This window comes from Trachypithecus francoisi, unplaced genomic scaffold (assembly GCF_009764315.1).
Source record: "Trachypithecus francoisi isolate TF-2019V2 unplaced genomic scaffold, Tfra_2.0 Lachesis_group5, whole genome shotgun sequence".
Lineage (NCBI taxonomy): Eukaryota > Metazoa > Chordata > Mammalia > Primates > Cercopithecidae > Trachypithecus > Trachypithecus francoisi.
This window is the reverse complement of record NW_022681470.1, coordinates 107,243,627-107,259,351: the sequence shown is the minus strand read 5'-3', so window position 1 is coordinate 107,259,351 and position 15,725 is coordinate 107,243,627. Positions and strand designations below refer to the sequence as shown.

Genomic DNA, 15,725 nt, shown 5'->3' with positions numbered 1-15,725 from the left:
GTGCAATGGTGCAACCTCGGCTCACTGCAACCTCTGCCTCCCGGGTTCAAACAATTCTCCTGCCTCAGCCTCCTGAGTAGCTGGGATTACAGGTGCCCATCACTGCACCCAGCTAGTTTTTTATATTTTTAGTAGAGACAGGGTTTCACCATGTTGGCCAGGCTGGTCTCGAACTCCTGACCTCAGGTGATCCAGCTGCCTCAGCCTCCCAAAGTGCTGGGATTACAAGCGTGAGCCACTGCGCCCGGCCACGCATGATTTTTAGAAGCCTATTCAAACAGCATACTTTGAGATGACTCTTAATCATGTCCCTTTCTTTTTATTTTCTATTGCTCTTCTGTGTATTTATTTTCATTCAAGAAATATACCGACTCTAGTTTATCAGCTTAAAATACCATTTATAACATAACCTATCATATATAGAATTTTGTGTTTTTAACATATTAAGAGAAACCAATCTGAATTCACTCAAGTAAATTAAATTCTCTTTGGGAAAGAGGATACTGATGCTCTATTTTACTAATTCAAGTCTTGGATAGGGCAAGTTTCTCACTCCAAATCTTTTAAAATATTTTATTTGATTAGATATAAGCATCTGGAAAAATAACTTGGAAGAATTTGGAACATTCTAAAACCTGATTTACAAAATAATTGAGGGGTACACTGTAAAAATAGTGAATTTTACCTCAATTAAAAAGAAAACTGGCTGGGCGCAGTGGCTCACGCCTGTAATCCCAGCACTTTGGGAGGATGAGGCAGGTGGATCACGAGGTCAAGAGAACGAGACCATCCCGGCCAACACGGTGAAACCCCATCTCTACTAAAAATATAAAAAATTAGCTGGGCATGGTGGCACGCACCTGTCATCCCAGCTACTCGGGAGGCTGAGGCAGGAGAATCGCTTGAACCCGGGAGGTAGAGGCTGCAGTGAGCCGAGATCACACCACTTCACTCCAGCCTGGCGACAGAGCAAGATTCTGTCAAAAAAAAGAAGAAAATTGATGAAAGGGACCAGGAAAACTTCACTTCTGGCCATGATGGAGTAGCTGAACTAGGCTTGCCTTTCCCACATTAATAACTATAAAACCAGAAATATATATAAAATAAATGCTTTCAGATACTGGATAACAGATAGCTTAGGATTGTGATCCCTGAAAGAAGAGAGAAAAATGAGGCAGGTTCTATGATGGCCCAGCTTTCTCCCTGGAGACTCCAGAAAGTAGGGTCAGGAAGGGGAACCCAAATAGACATGGCAACCTTACTGAGTTGAGGATAATGAGATTGGAATATGGAGAGGCTGAGGCAAACGGAATTTTCAGGGCACAGTATCAGAAAAGAGAGCAACATAGAGAAAAAGCTCCAGAAATCTACACAGAGTCCCCTTGAATCTTTGGTTGAATACTAAGCTGTTAATGCATAGGGTAATACTACATGAGGCTAGACAACGAACAACTAGTGGAGAAAGAAAAACTATGGGGGATTTTTAAGCTAAACCAGGGTTCACCCAGCTCTGGGAAACCCTCAAAGTCCAACAACAGAGGAGCAACCTCATTGAACGCCCAGTTAATTCAGTAGAGAAACAAGAGGTCATGATTTACCAGTAGGATGAAATTAACCCTAGAGTAAAGACTATCTTAGAGCCACCCTAACAAGGATTAAGTTGATTCTTATGAAATTTAAGTATGCACAAAAACAAAATTCAATAATTTTTACATGAAGACAACTAAATCCAGACACTCAGCAATGTAACATTTAAAATGTCTGGGTGTGGTGGCTCACACCTGTAATCCCAGTACTTTGGGAGGTCAACGTGGGTAGATCATCTGAGGTCAGGAGTCCGAGACCAGTCTGGCCAATATGGCGAAATCCCATCTCTACTAAAAATACAAAAATCAGCTGAGCATGGTGGCACATGCCTGTAATCCCAGCTACTTGGGAGGCTGAGGGACGAGAATTGCTTGTACCCAGGAGGTGGAGGTTGCAGTGAGTCGAGATCGTGCCACCGCACTCCAGCCTTAGAGACAGAGCAAGACTCCGTCTCAAAAAATAAATAAAAATAAATAAAATGAAATAAAATAAAATGTCCATCATCTAATCAAAATTACTAAACATACAAAGAAACCTGAAAATAAGACCTATACCCAGGAGAAAAATCAATCAATAGAAGTAGAACCGGGCCGGGCGCAGTGGCTCACGCCTGTAATCCCAGCACTTTGGGAGGCCAAGGCAGGTGGATCACAAGGACAGGAGATCGAAACCATCCTGGCTAACACGGTGAAACCCTGTCTCTACTAAAAACACAAAAAATTAGCCGGGTATGGTGACAGGCGCCTGTAGTCCCAGCTGCTCGGGAGGCTGAGGCAGGAGAATGGCCAGAACCCGGGAGGCAGAGCTTGCAGTGATCCGAGATTGCATCACTGCACTCCAGCTTCGGCGACATAGCAAGACTCTGTCTAAAAAAAAAAAAAAAGAAGTAGAACCAAAATAATACAAAATAAAAGAAATAGATCCAAAACAACAGACATGATGGAATTGGCAGACAGGGACTTCAATTTAGCTATTATAAATATTCTCATAAATTTGAAGGAAAACATGAACATAAGTAGAGTAATGGAAGATATAAAAAAAGACAACAAATAAAACTTCTGGAGCTTAAAAATATACTATCTGAAATGAAAAATTCACTGGATGGGTTGAAGAGCAGATTTTAGTTATTTTAGAAGGAATGACCAATAAAGTTGAATAAGTAGCAATAGAAACTGTTTTTAAAAACGCCTGAAGCACAAAGTGAAGAAAAAAAGCTAAAACAAAGATGAAAAACAGAGCTTCACTGGGACAACATCAAGTGGTTTTGCTTTACCCTACATATAACTGGAGTCGCAGAAATGAAGGGGTCGGGAGTGGGGACAGAAAACAAATATTTCAAGTAAAAACAGATGAAAATTTTCTAAATTTGATGAAAACTCTAAACCCAAAGATCCAAGAGGCTCAACAAACCCCAAACAGGATAAACACAAAGAAAGCCACCAGGCAAACCATAATCAAGTTGCTAAAAACCAGTGATAAAAAGAAAATTCTTAAGAAGTCAGAGAAAATATATATATAGAGGGGAAACAAGGTAAGCCAGAAAACAAGGAAAAATTTTAAAGTGCTGGAAAAAACCCAACAACTGCAAATCGAGAATTCTAGACACAATCTTCAAAATGAAGGCGAAATAAAAATGCTTTCAGTTAAACTAAGCTGTAAAAATTTGTCAACAGCAGACCTGCATTCAGAGCCAGTGACATAATTCATGAGTCCAAGTATAAATTGAAAATGTGGGGTCCCTGTTCAAAAGGCAGTAAAAGTGCCTTTAAAGGTACACATAAAGCTTTTTCTTTTCTTCTGTAGCCTTGCTTTCAACTTGTGGTGTTTTTTTATTTTCTATTTAACACTGTTTTAAGTAAAAAAAGAAAATTATGCTATTAGCAGAAATTTTACATTTATCTATATTTAGTGCCCATTTTAAATGCAAATATCAGCACGTTTAACTCGTATGCAGCATCACGTAAAAATGTTAAAGTTCTTCAAGTTGAAGAAAAAATGATACCAGATAGATATCTGCATCTAAAAAAGGAATGAGGAGAACAAAACATGGTACTTGTGGATAAATATAAAAGGCATATTTTTTCTTGTTAATCTCTTTAAAAGATGACTTGACTAAAGTAAACATGATAATGCATTGTGAAATTTACAACAATGTGGAAATAAATGTAAGACCAGGGCATAAAGGTAGGAATGGAAAATTGTGTATGGTGTTGTAAGTTTCTCTAACCCACAATGGAACTGAATTAAAAATCACTTCACGCCAACGCAGTGTCTCACACCTGCAATCCCAGCGCTTTGGAAGGCAGAGGCAGGTGGATCACTTGAGGTCAGGAGTTCAAAATCAGCCTGGCCAACATGGTGAAGCCCCGTCTCTACTAAAAACACAGAAATTGGCCAGGCGTGGTGGCACATGCCTGCAATCCCAGCTACTCAGGAGGATGAAGCATTAGAATCGCTTGAAGCGAGTGAGGTTGCAGTGAGCCAAGATCGCGCCACTGTGCTCCAGCTTGGGCAACAGAGTAAAACCCTAGCTCAAATAAATAAATAAATAAATATTTTTAAAAAAAGACAAAAAAAAGAAAAAAGAAATCACTTTACATATGATATGAAGTGGTACTTTATATATAATTTTTAAATGATGGGTTAAAGTTGTGTTATAAACCCTAATGAAACTACAAAGAAAAAAAAGAATAGCTAAGAAGTCAACAAAAAAAGATTAAATGGAATTCTAAACAAAAATTGAAAAACTAGCCGGGCGAGGTGGCGGGCGCCTGTGGTCCCAGCTACTCGGGAGGCTGAGGCAGGAGAATGGCGTAAACCCGGGAGGCGGAGCTTGCAGTGAGCTGAGATCTGGCCACTGCACTCCAGACCGGGCGACAGAGCAAGACTCCGTCTCAAAAAAAAAAAAAAAAAAAAAAAAAAAAAAAAAAATTGATGCCAAAAAAGCAGACGAGTTGGAGGGGGAACCCTAAGAATGGTAACAACAATAATAAAAAACCCACATGGGATAAACAGAAAATGAATAGCAAGATGGTACACTTAAATCTGACTATATCAATAATTATATTGTATACAAATAGGTTAAGCTCCAAGCACAAGGCAAAGATTATCAAACTTAATTTAAAAAGCAAGACCTAACTCTATGCTGTTCATAAAAAAATGCACTTTGAATACAAAGAGACAGATTTGTTAAAGAGACACAAACAGTAAACACTATCATAAGAAAGCTGGATTGTCTATAGTAATATCAGACAAGGTAGACTCCTGAGCAAGAAATAACAGCAGTGATAAAAGAGGGACATTACAAAAAGATAATGGAGGCAATTCATCAAGAATACCTAACAATTCTAAATGGTCATGCACCTAGTAAGAGTTTCAAAAATGTAAGAAGCAAGAAAATATCAAAACTAAAAAGCCAAATGGACAAATCCACAATTTTAGTTGGGGATTTCATAACTTTTCAACAGTAGTTGATAAAACATATAGACAGAAAATCAGTAAATATATAAAATCTTTGAATATCACTATCAATCAACTTGACATTTTAGAATGCTTTACTCAACAAACATAAAATACAAATACATACTCTTTTCTTTCTTTTCTTTTTTTTTTTTTTTTTTTTTGAGACAGAGTCTCACTCTGTTGCCCAGGCTAGAGTGCACTAGCGTGATCTCGGCTCATTGCAACCTCAGCCTCCTGGGTTCGAGCGATTCTCCTGCCTCAGTCTCCTGAGTAGCTGGGACTATAGGCACGTGCCACCAAAAATACATACTCTTCTCAAGTGTACATGAAACATTCACCAATAGACCATATGTTGGGCCATAAAACAAGACTCAATAAATTTTAAAAGACTGACATCATACTGAGAATGTTTTCTAGCCCAAAATGGAACTGAAAGAGAAATCAGTAACAAAAAGATATCTGGAAAATCCCAAATTATTTGGAAATAAATCTTATAAAATAAAAAAGTTTAAAAACACTAAGTGAGGATACTACTTCTTGATATTTGAAACTGGAACACGGCCGGGCATGGTGGCTGAAGCCTGTAATCCCAGCACTTCGGGAGGCCGAGTCAGGCGGATCACCTGAAGTTAGGAGTTGAACACCAGCCTGGCAAACCCTACCTCTACTAAAAATACAAAAATTAGCCAGGCGAAGTGTCATGCTCCTGTAATCCCAGCTACTGGGTAGGCTGAGGTACGAGAATCGCTTGAACCTGGGAGGCGGAGGTTGCAGTGAGCCGAGATCGTGCCACTGCACTCCAGCCTGGGCGACAGAGTGAGACTCCATCCAAAAAAAACTGGAATACATTTTACCTCATAAAGTTTCAATTTAAATTTCTCTCTAGGTTAGGTGCTCTACCTTAACATTTGTTTAAATGGTCCCATTGCTAATCCTGCACAAAATGTACCAACCTTTTCAACATCACAGTCTTCTACATCCTGTACTGAAATTTGAGTGTCATCATTACACCTAATAATATCTTCAAAAGGATCAATTATTTAAAGTTCTCCCTTAAGAAGAAAAAAAGCGTAAACCCAAAGAAAGTGGAGGAAAATAAAAAGTGAGTATTAATGAAATAGATGAACATAGGATAAAAATCAATGAAACAAAAAACTGTTTCTTTAAAAACATTAGTAAATTGACAGACCTCTAGGCAAAGTGAACAAAAAAAGAGTCTGAGGCTGCAGTGGGTTATGACTGCACCACTGCATTCCAGCATGGGTGACAGAGCAAGACCGTCTCTTAATACAAAAAATAGGAGAAGAAAAAGAAATAATACCAATCATATACAAACTCAGAAAACAGAGGAAGTAGAAACCATTTCAACTCATTCTATGAGACCAGCATTACCCTACTAGGTAACTGGGCAAAAAACTTATAAAGAAAAATACAGAATAATATAACTCATGAACATAAATGCAAAAGTCCCTCTAAAATATTAGCAAATCCATTGGGCGCGGTTGCTCACACCTGTAATCCCAACACTTTGGGAGGCCAGGGAAGGCCGATCACTTGAGGTTAGGAGTTCGAGACCAGCCTAGGGAACATGGCGAAACTAGTCTCTACTAAAAACACAAAAAGTAGCCGGGCATACTGGCGTGCACCTATAATCCCAGTTTCTTGAAAGACTGAGGTGGGAGGATTACTTGAACCCAGGAGGTGGAGGTTGCAGTGAGCCAAGATCACGCCTCTGCACTCCAACCTGGGTGACAGAGAAAGACTTCATCTCAAAAAAAAATAATAATTTTATATATATATATGCAAATCAAACCCATAAATAAATATACAGAAAGGATACCAGAATGCAAGGTTGCTTTAACATTAAAAGTAACCATGTTTATGGGATAAAGAAAACTATGTAATTATCTTAATAGGCAGAGCGAGGTGGCTCACGCCTGTAATCCCAGCACTCTGGGAGGCCGAGGTGGGCGGATCACAAGGTCAGGAGATCGAGACCATCCTGGCTAACACAGTGAAACACTGTCTCTACTAAAAAGTACAAAAACTTAGCCGGGCGTGGTGGCAGGCGCCTGTAGTCCTAGCTACTCGGGAGGCTGAGGCAGGAGAATGGCGTGAACTCAGGAGGCAGAGCTTGCAGTGAGCCGAGAATGTGCCACTGCACTCCAGCCTGGGCGACAAAGTGAGACTCCATCTCAAAAATAATAGTAATAATAATAATAAATTATCTTAATAGATGAAGAAAAAGCGTTTGAAAAAATTTACACTTTCAGCAAATCGGAAACAGAACAGAATTTCTACAACCTGATAAAATATCTATAAATAAAAAAACCCACTGCTGATATCACAATAAGTGGTAAAGACTAAATACTTTTTCCTTAAGTATGGGAAAAAGGCAAGGATGTCTCCTCTTACCACTTTTATTCAACATTGTAAAAGAAGTTTACAAAGGCCAGGTGCAGTGGCTCATGCCTGTAATCCTAACACTTTGGGAGGCCAAGGAGGACAGATGGCTTGAGCTCAGCAGTTCAAGACCATCGTGGGCAAAGTGGTGAATCCAGTCTCTACAAAAAATACAAAAATTAGCCAGGCATGGTGGTGCGGGCCTGTAGTCGCAATTACTCAGGAGACTAAGGTGGGAATGGGGGAGGACTACTTGAGTCTGGGAGGTTGAAGCTGCAGTGAGCAGATCTCACCACTCCAGCCTGGGTGACAGAGTGAAACCCTATCTCAACAGCAACAACAACAACAACAAAAACATAATGAATAAGGCAAGAAAAACTAAGTAAAAGGCACAGAGATTGTAAAAGAAGCTTTTTTTTTTTCCTGCAAACAATATGATTGTAAATGTAGAAATTCCTAAGAAATCTGTATTACAAGATATAAGAATTCATAAGAGAATTTAGCAAGGTCTCAGAATACATGGTCAGCATAGAAGAATTAATTGTGCCTCTACACACTAAGAATAAACAATTGGAAAATGAAATTTAAAATAACATGTACAACAGCATAAAAACATGAAACAAACAGTGGCCGGGTGTGGTGGCTCACACCTGTAATCCCAGCACTTTGGGAGGTCAAGGCAGGCAGACCACTTGAGGTCAGGAGTTCGAGACCAGCCTGGGCAACATGGTGAAACCCTGTCTTTACTAAAACAAAAAAAAAAAATCCAAAAAAAAACAACTTACCTGGGTGTGGTGCACACCTGTAGTCCCAGCTACTCAGGAGGCTGAGGCACAAGAATCGCTTGAACCCAGGAGGCGGAGGCTATAGTGAGCCAAGATCATGCTACTATACTCCAGCCTGGGCAGCAAAGCAAGATCTTGTCTGAAACAAAAACAAAAACAAAAAAAAACAGAAGAAAAGAAAAAGAAATACTTAGGGATTCAAGATGTGTACACTGAAAACCACAAGCTAATGTGGAGTAAAAAATAAAGAATAACTACATAGACAGATATTATACATTAATGTACTGGAATATTCAATTTTTTTTTTTTTTTTTTTTTGAGACAGAGTCTTGCTCTGCTGCCCAGGTTGGAGTGCAGTGGTGCGATCTCGGCTCACTGCAGCCTCAACCTCTCAGGTTCAAGCAATTCTTCTGCTTCAGCCTCCCAAGACTGCAGATGTGTGCCACCACATCTGGCTAATTTTTATATTTGTAGACGAGACTAAAATGTGGTTTTGCCATGTTGCCCAGACTGGTCTTGAACTTCTGGCCTCAAGTGATCTGCCTGCCTCGGCCTCCCAAAGTGCTAGAATTACAGATGTGAGCCACTGGGCCTGGCTAGGAATATTCAACTTTGTTACAATAAAAAATTATCTCAAAATTGTTCTATAGATTCAACACAATCCCTAGACTATTGAATCTATAGATTCAACAAAATCACAGCAGGCTTTGTGGTAGAAATTGACAAGTTGATTTTCAAGTTTATAAGGAAAGGCAAAGAATCTAGAATAGCCTAAATAATTTTCAAAAAGAATAAAGCTGGAGGGCATACGCTACCTGATTTTAAGACTTATTATAAACTGCAGTAATCTCAACAATGTATGTTAGTTGATGGGACAGACAAAAGAATCAGCAGAAGAGCAGAGTTCAGAAATGAACCCACATTTATATAGTCAATTGATTTCCACAAAGCTGGGGAAAGAATAATCTTTTCAATAAATGGCATTGGAACAAATAGGTATCTATCTGGGAAAAAAAAATGAACCTCAACATTTACCCATAACATTTACAAAATTTAAGTTGAAATAGATCATAAACCTAACTACTAAGAGCTAAAACCACAAACTTCCTAGAAGAAAAAAACGTCATGACTTTGAGGAAGGAAAAGATGTCTTAGGACACAAAACACATTAACCATGAAGAAAAGGAATGGATACACTGGACTTCATCAAAATTAAAACCTTCTGCTCACTTAAGATAAAAATGAAATGGAGCTGGGTGCGGTGGCTCACACCTGTAATCCCAGCACTTTGGGCGGCCCAGGTGGGAGGATCGTTTGAGCCCAGGAATCTGAGACCAGCCCTGGCAACATAGTAAACCCCATCTCTACAAAATTAAAAAAAAATTAGGCGGGCATGGTGTCATGCATCTGTAATCCCAGCTACCTGGGAGGCTGAGGTGGGAGGATCGCTTGAGCCTGGGAAGTCAAGGATGTAGTGAGCGATGATTACTCTACTGCACTCCAGCCTGAGCAACAGAGCAAGAAGACCTTGTCTCAAAAAAAAAAAAAAGAAAAGAAAAGAAAAGAAAAGAAAAGAAAAAAAAAAAAGAAAAGAAAGAATATATAGGCAGAAAAGCAGTAAATATATAAAAGACTTGAATATCACTATCAATCAACTTGACTTAATTGGCAATAAATAAATAAATAAATGGCAAGCCACAAACTGGGAAAAAATATCTGCAATACATATATCTGATGAGGACTTAAATCCAGAATATGTAAACAATTATTACACTAAAAAAGTCAAACAACACAACTAAAATATGAGTAAGATTTGAACACTTTACAAAAGATTTATGAGTAGCCAATAAAGCACATGAAAAGATGCACACCATCCTTAGTCACCAAGAACATGCAAATTAAAACACAAGATTCTAAAATTACACACCCACTAGAATGGATAAAATTTAAAAGAATGACAATACAAAAGACTGGAGCACCTGGAACTCTCAAATATTGCTAGTGTAACATGGTGCAACCGCTTTGGAAAACAGTTTCTTACAAAATTTAACATATGATTGCTAGATGATGTAGCCATTTGGTCAGGCGTGGTGGCTCACACTTGTAATCTCAGCACTTTGGGAGGCCGAGGTGGGAAGATCACGAGGTCAGGAGTTTGAGACCAGACTGGCCAACATGGTGAAACCCCGCCTCTACTAAAACTACAAAAAATTAGCCAGGCATGGTGGTGGGTACCTGTAATCCCAGCTACTTGGGAGGCTGAGGCAGGAGAATTGCTTGAACCCGCGAGGTAGAGGTTGCAGTGAGATGAGATTGCTCCATTGCACTCTAGCCTGGGCAACAGAAGCGAGACTCCATCTCAAAAAAAAAAAAAAATTTTTATTTCAGCTATTATATTTATCAGCTCTTAATTTTCTATTTGGTTCTTTTTTTTTCTTTATATTCTCATTTGTATTTTGAAATACTCCATCTCTTCATCCATTATATTAATTTTTTTCGAGATGGAGTTTTGCTCTTGTTGCCCAGGCTGGAGTGCAATAGAGTGATCTCAGCTCACCGCAACCTTGGCCTCCCAGTTCAAGCAATCTGAAATGCTGAAATTACAGGCATGAACCACCTGGCCACCACTGCTTTTTTAATCCTATCAATATTAAGCTGGAAAGGGCGTGGCTGCAGTTTCACATAGTTTTGGTTCACCTCTGTAATCAACTCTGGCAGGGCATTACTGCGTAATATGTGGGACTACACAACTTTTTGTATCTCTCCTGTCCTCCTTCAATGCTACTTTTTTAGCAAAAGTTGGGACAAAGAGGACACAGCAGATAATTCCTGGGCTAAGTGGTTTGTTTCTCCATTTGAGATTCTTCCAGATTCCAACCTACATTTCAATTTCAACAATTTACACCATTAACTAAGGCTTGTCTGATTGCATAAAGTCTTACCATCTATGTCAGAGCTACTTGAATCCAGATCATGTGCTTGTCCCAGGTGTAAAAGTTCCTGTGGCTCTCTGCTCATTTATGAGGGGCTATTTTTACTTTGAAAATCAGTTCATGAAAGTTTATGTGCATCCACTGCTAGTCACAAGTCCCACAGAAATATATGATTTTTATTTTGTCTGGAACGTTCTTGTTACTATCAGAGCAAAGGTCTTTTTACATCCTTCTACATCCTAAATGGAAGTCTTAAAATAATCAATGAAACAAAATAGTGTAGAATAGAATACATTAGAGTACACTGCATGTATTGCTTCAGAAATGTTTGTTTCAGGGATGTGTGTGTGTGCATGTGTGTGTGACCATGGTGAGGCATGGTCAGAAAATTGTGGAAAGCATCTGTTCTAGAGATATTAAGGTCCACTTCAGTGCTAAGCAGGAGTTCAGAGAAAAGATGTGACAACACCAACCTTTAAAGAAAATAGTCCATAGCTAGATCAACTTCATGCACTGAAACTGTTCAGAAACCCGAAGGCTTTTTTTTACATATCAACACAGAACAAAGTCAGTCTCTGGAAAAATACAGAAAAACATAAATTTTTTTTGTTTTATGACAATTTAACACAAACTTAACACAATTTTAACATAATAAGCAACTGCTGTTAAAGAGTAAAACACATGCAGATATTTTAATAATAGCCTTTGATTTTTTATTAAAGCTATTTAATAGTTTTGAGTGCCTCTGTACTGTGTCTCAATTTGTTGCTTACTGATTGCTATAATTAGGTTGAGAATGCACAGAAATTCTGAAGAAAGAATATGTTCCTTTTATGTTTGGCTTCCTTAAAAAAAAAAACTTCCTAAAATCTCTTTTTTAGAGAGCAGGAAAGAGATAAGAAGATTCTCTGAAGGTAGGAAAGCCATTCCTAGGTGAACAGAATAAATCACTTTGGCCAGGCATGGAGGCTCATGCCTGTAATCCCAGCACCTGTTGGAGGCCAAGGTGAGAGAACTGCTTGAGCCCAAGAGACCAGCCTGGGCAACATAGAGAGACCCTTTCTCAAAAAAAAAAAAAGAAAGAAAGAAAGAAAAAAGAAAAAAAAAATCACTTTGAACCCAGCAATTAGAGGCAATACTAACATAATGGCAAAACAAATATATATAGCTGATAGAGTTTGGATATTTGTCCCCTCCAAATCTCATGCTGAAATCTGATCTCCAATGTTGGAAGTGGGGTTGAGTGGGAGGTGTTTGTGTCACAGGGATGGATCCCTCATGAATGGCTAAATGCACTCCCTAAGGTAACAAGTGAGTTTTTGCTCTATTAGTTAATATAAGAGCTGGTTATTTGAAAGAGCCTGGCACGTCCTCTCATCTCTCTTGCTCCCTCTCTTGCCATGTGACACGCCTCCTCCCCCTTCACTTTCCACCATGATTGTAAGCTTCCTGAGGCCTCACCAGAAGCAGATCCTAGTGCCATGCTTCTTGTCCAGCCTGAAGAACCATAAGCCAAATAAACCTCTTTTCTTTATAAATTACCTAGCCTCAGGTAAATCTTTATAGCAACGCACAATGGACTAATACAATAGCCAACAAATATTTATGAAACGATTGGGAAAAGCCAACTGTATAGTTTTAAACCTATTTTAAAAAGTCACAGGTACACAAAACTTGTATTTTTATGATGCATACAAAAATATGATCATAATTTTGTCACTAAACTAGTTTCTGGTATAAATTATATATATGTGTGTATATATATATAATATATTTTTATTTATTTATTTTTGAGATAGAGTCTTGCTCTGTTACCTTGGCAGGAGTGAAGTGGCACAATCTAGGCTCACTGCAACCTCTGCCTCCCGGTTCAAGTGGTTCTCCTACCTTAGCGTCCCAAGTAGCTGGGATTACAGGCACATGCCACCACACCCGGCTAATTTTTGTATTTTTGGTAGAGAGGGGTTTCACCATGTTGGGCAGGATGGTCGCAAACTCCTGGCCTCAAGTGATCCGTCTGCCTCGGCCTCCCAAAGTGCTGGGATTATAGGCGTGAGTCACCGCGCCCGGCCAATAAAATTAAACAGGTAAATATTTCATGGTGTGCAAGAGATAAGATAAAGTCTCTACCCCTAAATATGACATATAAGGTCTTTTACCCTCTAATTCGAGCTTTGACCCTTGCCACTTGCCTTACTCACCAGCTACATATTTTCCAATAATGCCAAATAGTCTGGAACTATTAGCAGTCCAAAGTTAGAATGTTTGAGTTACAGAGTTTAAATACCAACAGCTTTGGTTCTTGGTTGTATATCATTAGTCAAATTACTTAACCCTTCTAAGCTTGTTTTCTTATTTGTAGAATGATCACAATGTTTACAGATAATACTTACTGAGTACTTAATATGAGCCAGGCATAGCTCTACTAACTTTATCCATATTAACTCACCTAATTCTTGTAACGACCCCATGAGGTAGATACTACTGTAAATCTCATTTAACAGATAAGACAACAAGGCACCAAGAGGTTAAGTAACGAATACATGTCTTAACATCCTTTGGCACAACAGATACAGATATTTATTTTGTAAGGTTGTGAGGATTACATACGAGATAAAGTAACTAAAATGTGTAAGACAGTGACTGGAATATAGTAACTGCTCAATAAATGACAGGTACTATAAATTTCTCTCTGAATACAGCATGTACTTTCAAGATCAGTTGAAAGTTTTTCCGTGAAAGCTTCCTTAGTCCTCTCCCCAGAGTTAATCACTCCTTCTGTGTGCTTCTATTACACCTATTTGCATATTGTTATACTTTTCCAATTCTGAATTTGCCTTACAGCAAATACCTGTGTACATCTTTTCCATGACCTCAAGACTCTTAACACTCATTCTTGCTGGAGACACTTAGAAAAAGACGAAAGTCAGGGATAAGACTGAAGGGGAGGTAGCATGAATAGTGACAAGCAAATGCTTCCACAATGCTGTCTTAGAAGACCTAAAGTAAACCTCAATCTCAGATTGTCACTCCTGAACTTGTTATAGCAGAGGATGCTCAGGCTTGTGTCAGGGAAAAACAATGAACAACATAAATTCTGCTCAGGAAGTTGGGTGGGAACTTGCACTATTCACATTATTTGCTTTTTTCAATTTTCTATTACATTAACACATTATTTAATTGAAAGCCTCAATACATTTTTAATAAAGCCCACAGGAATATATCTTGCACAAGATTCTTCATTAAATGTGGCTAAAGATATTTTAAAACAAATAATAAAGGACCAGGCTAATAGAGGAAAAAGTGTCAAACAGGCTTCTACTTTTCAAACCTCTATCATCTTGTTGACTGTTCCTTGAATAACAAATCTTCAAAGCAAGCACATACAGGATACCAGCCTTTTATCTCACTCCTATCAGAGGAAGCAGCCTTGTAAGTAACTAAAAATGGTTCCCAAAATAACAAAGAAACTTTAAATAAAGTTCTAATATTGCTTACAACACATAATATAAATTTCTCAAGCCATTACCTATTGGCAAATCAAGAAATACATATGATTCTTTAAAAAGTAAATTTAATCCTCTAACAGTTCTATCAAGTCTGTTGAGATATTTGTCACGGAAATTTTTTCAGGTTTTTCAAAATGAAAGAATGAAAAATGATAGCTGATATAATGCAGATTATATTCAGAATTTTGACGCATAAGCCAAAGACTTAGAATAACAAAGACTTAGAATAATGCTAACTTCATGATTATGTTACATGGTTGGTTATCTGCACTATTCATAAAACCTTCCAAATGACTACAATTCCTTTTCTTTGCTGTTTACTGATTGTAATGGGTACTACTGGAGGGTTTGTTTGCCACAGCTACATGACCCTAGGTGTTATCTCCATAACAAACCCAATGGTAATTCCTGTTAGCTCCACCTTTAAAACAAATCGAACTCCCACCACTTATCATCTGTACTGGTAACACACTAAACCAGGCCACTATCACTTCTTCCTCTCTCATTTTCTATTTCTAGTCAATTTTCACCTTCCCTGTTCATTCTATCTAAAATAAAGCTCCTTTTCCAACACGATTTTCTATGTCCACACTCTCTGAAATTGTGTTACTTATTTGCTTATTTACTTCTCTCCCTCACTGGAATGTAAGCTTTTTTACTACTGTATCCCCAGCACCCAGAAGAGTATGCATTATACGGTAATCCTTCAGTAAATATTTGTTGAATGAATGACAAAATCCTAAGTATAAGAATGCTTAAAAGGAAAAGGCTGACGAAAAATTTGCAGTGCCTGTTACTTTAAATGCCTCCAGTGATTTGAAGCCGCCCCATTTGTAGAATCGGAAGCTTCTTAGAATAGTTTAAGAATATGAGTAACACCAAAATAACTTATTTAAATAATTCACACCACAATAAGAATGTTTTTTGTATATTTACAATTTGCCAAGCACTATACACATAATCTCATTCAATCCTCGTAACAATCCTTAGAGGAAGACATCTTCATTTTCTAGATGAGGAAACTGAGGCTTAGCAAGTTTAGATGG

At 38.3% G+C, this 15,725-nt stretch overlaps 1 protein-coding gene across 4 annotated transcripts in view; it reads right to left on the bottom strand.

Annotated features, from left to right (window-relative positions):
- DENND2C (DENN domain containing 2C) overlaps positions 1 to 15,725 on the bottom strand; it is an 86,769-nt gene that overhangs the window by 45,494 nt on the left and 25,550 nt on the right. The window contains exon 1 of one of the 4 annotated variants that reach the window (XM_033196975.1): positions 8,238 to 8,298. The exons of the other annotated variants lie outside the window; for them this stretch is intronic. The gene's annotated coding sequence lies outside the window, so the exon portion shown is untranslated. Of the gene's footprint in view, positions 1 to 8,237; positions 8,299 to 15,725 lie in introns of those variants that run through there. 4 annotated transcript variants of the gene reach the window in all.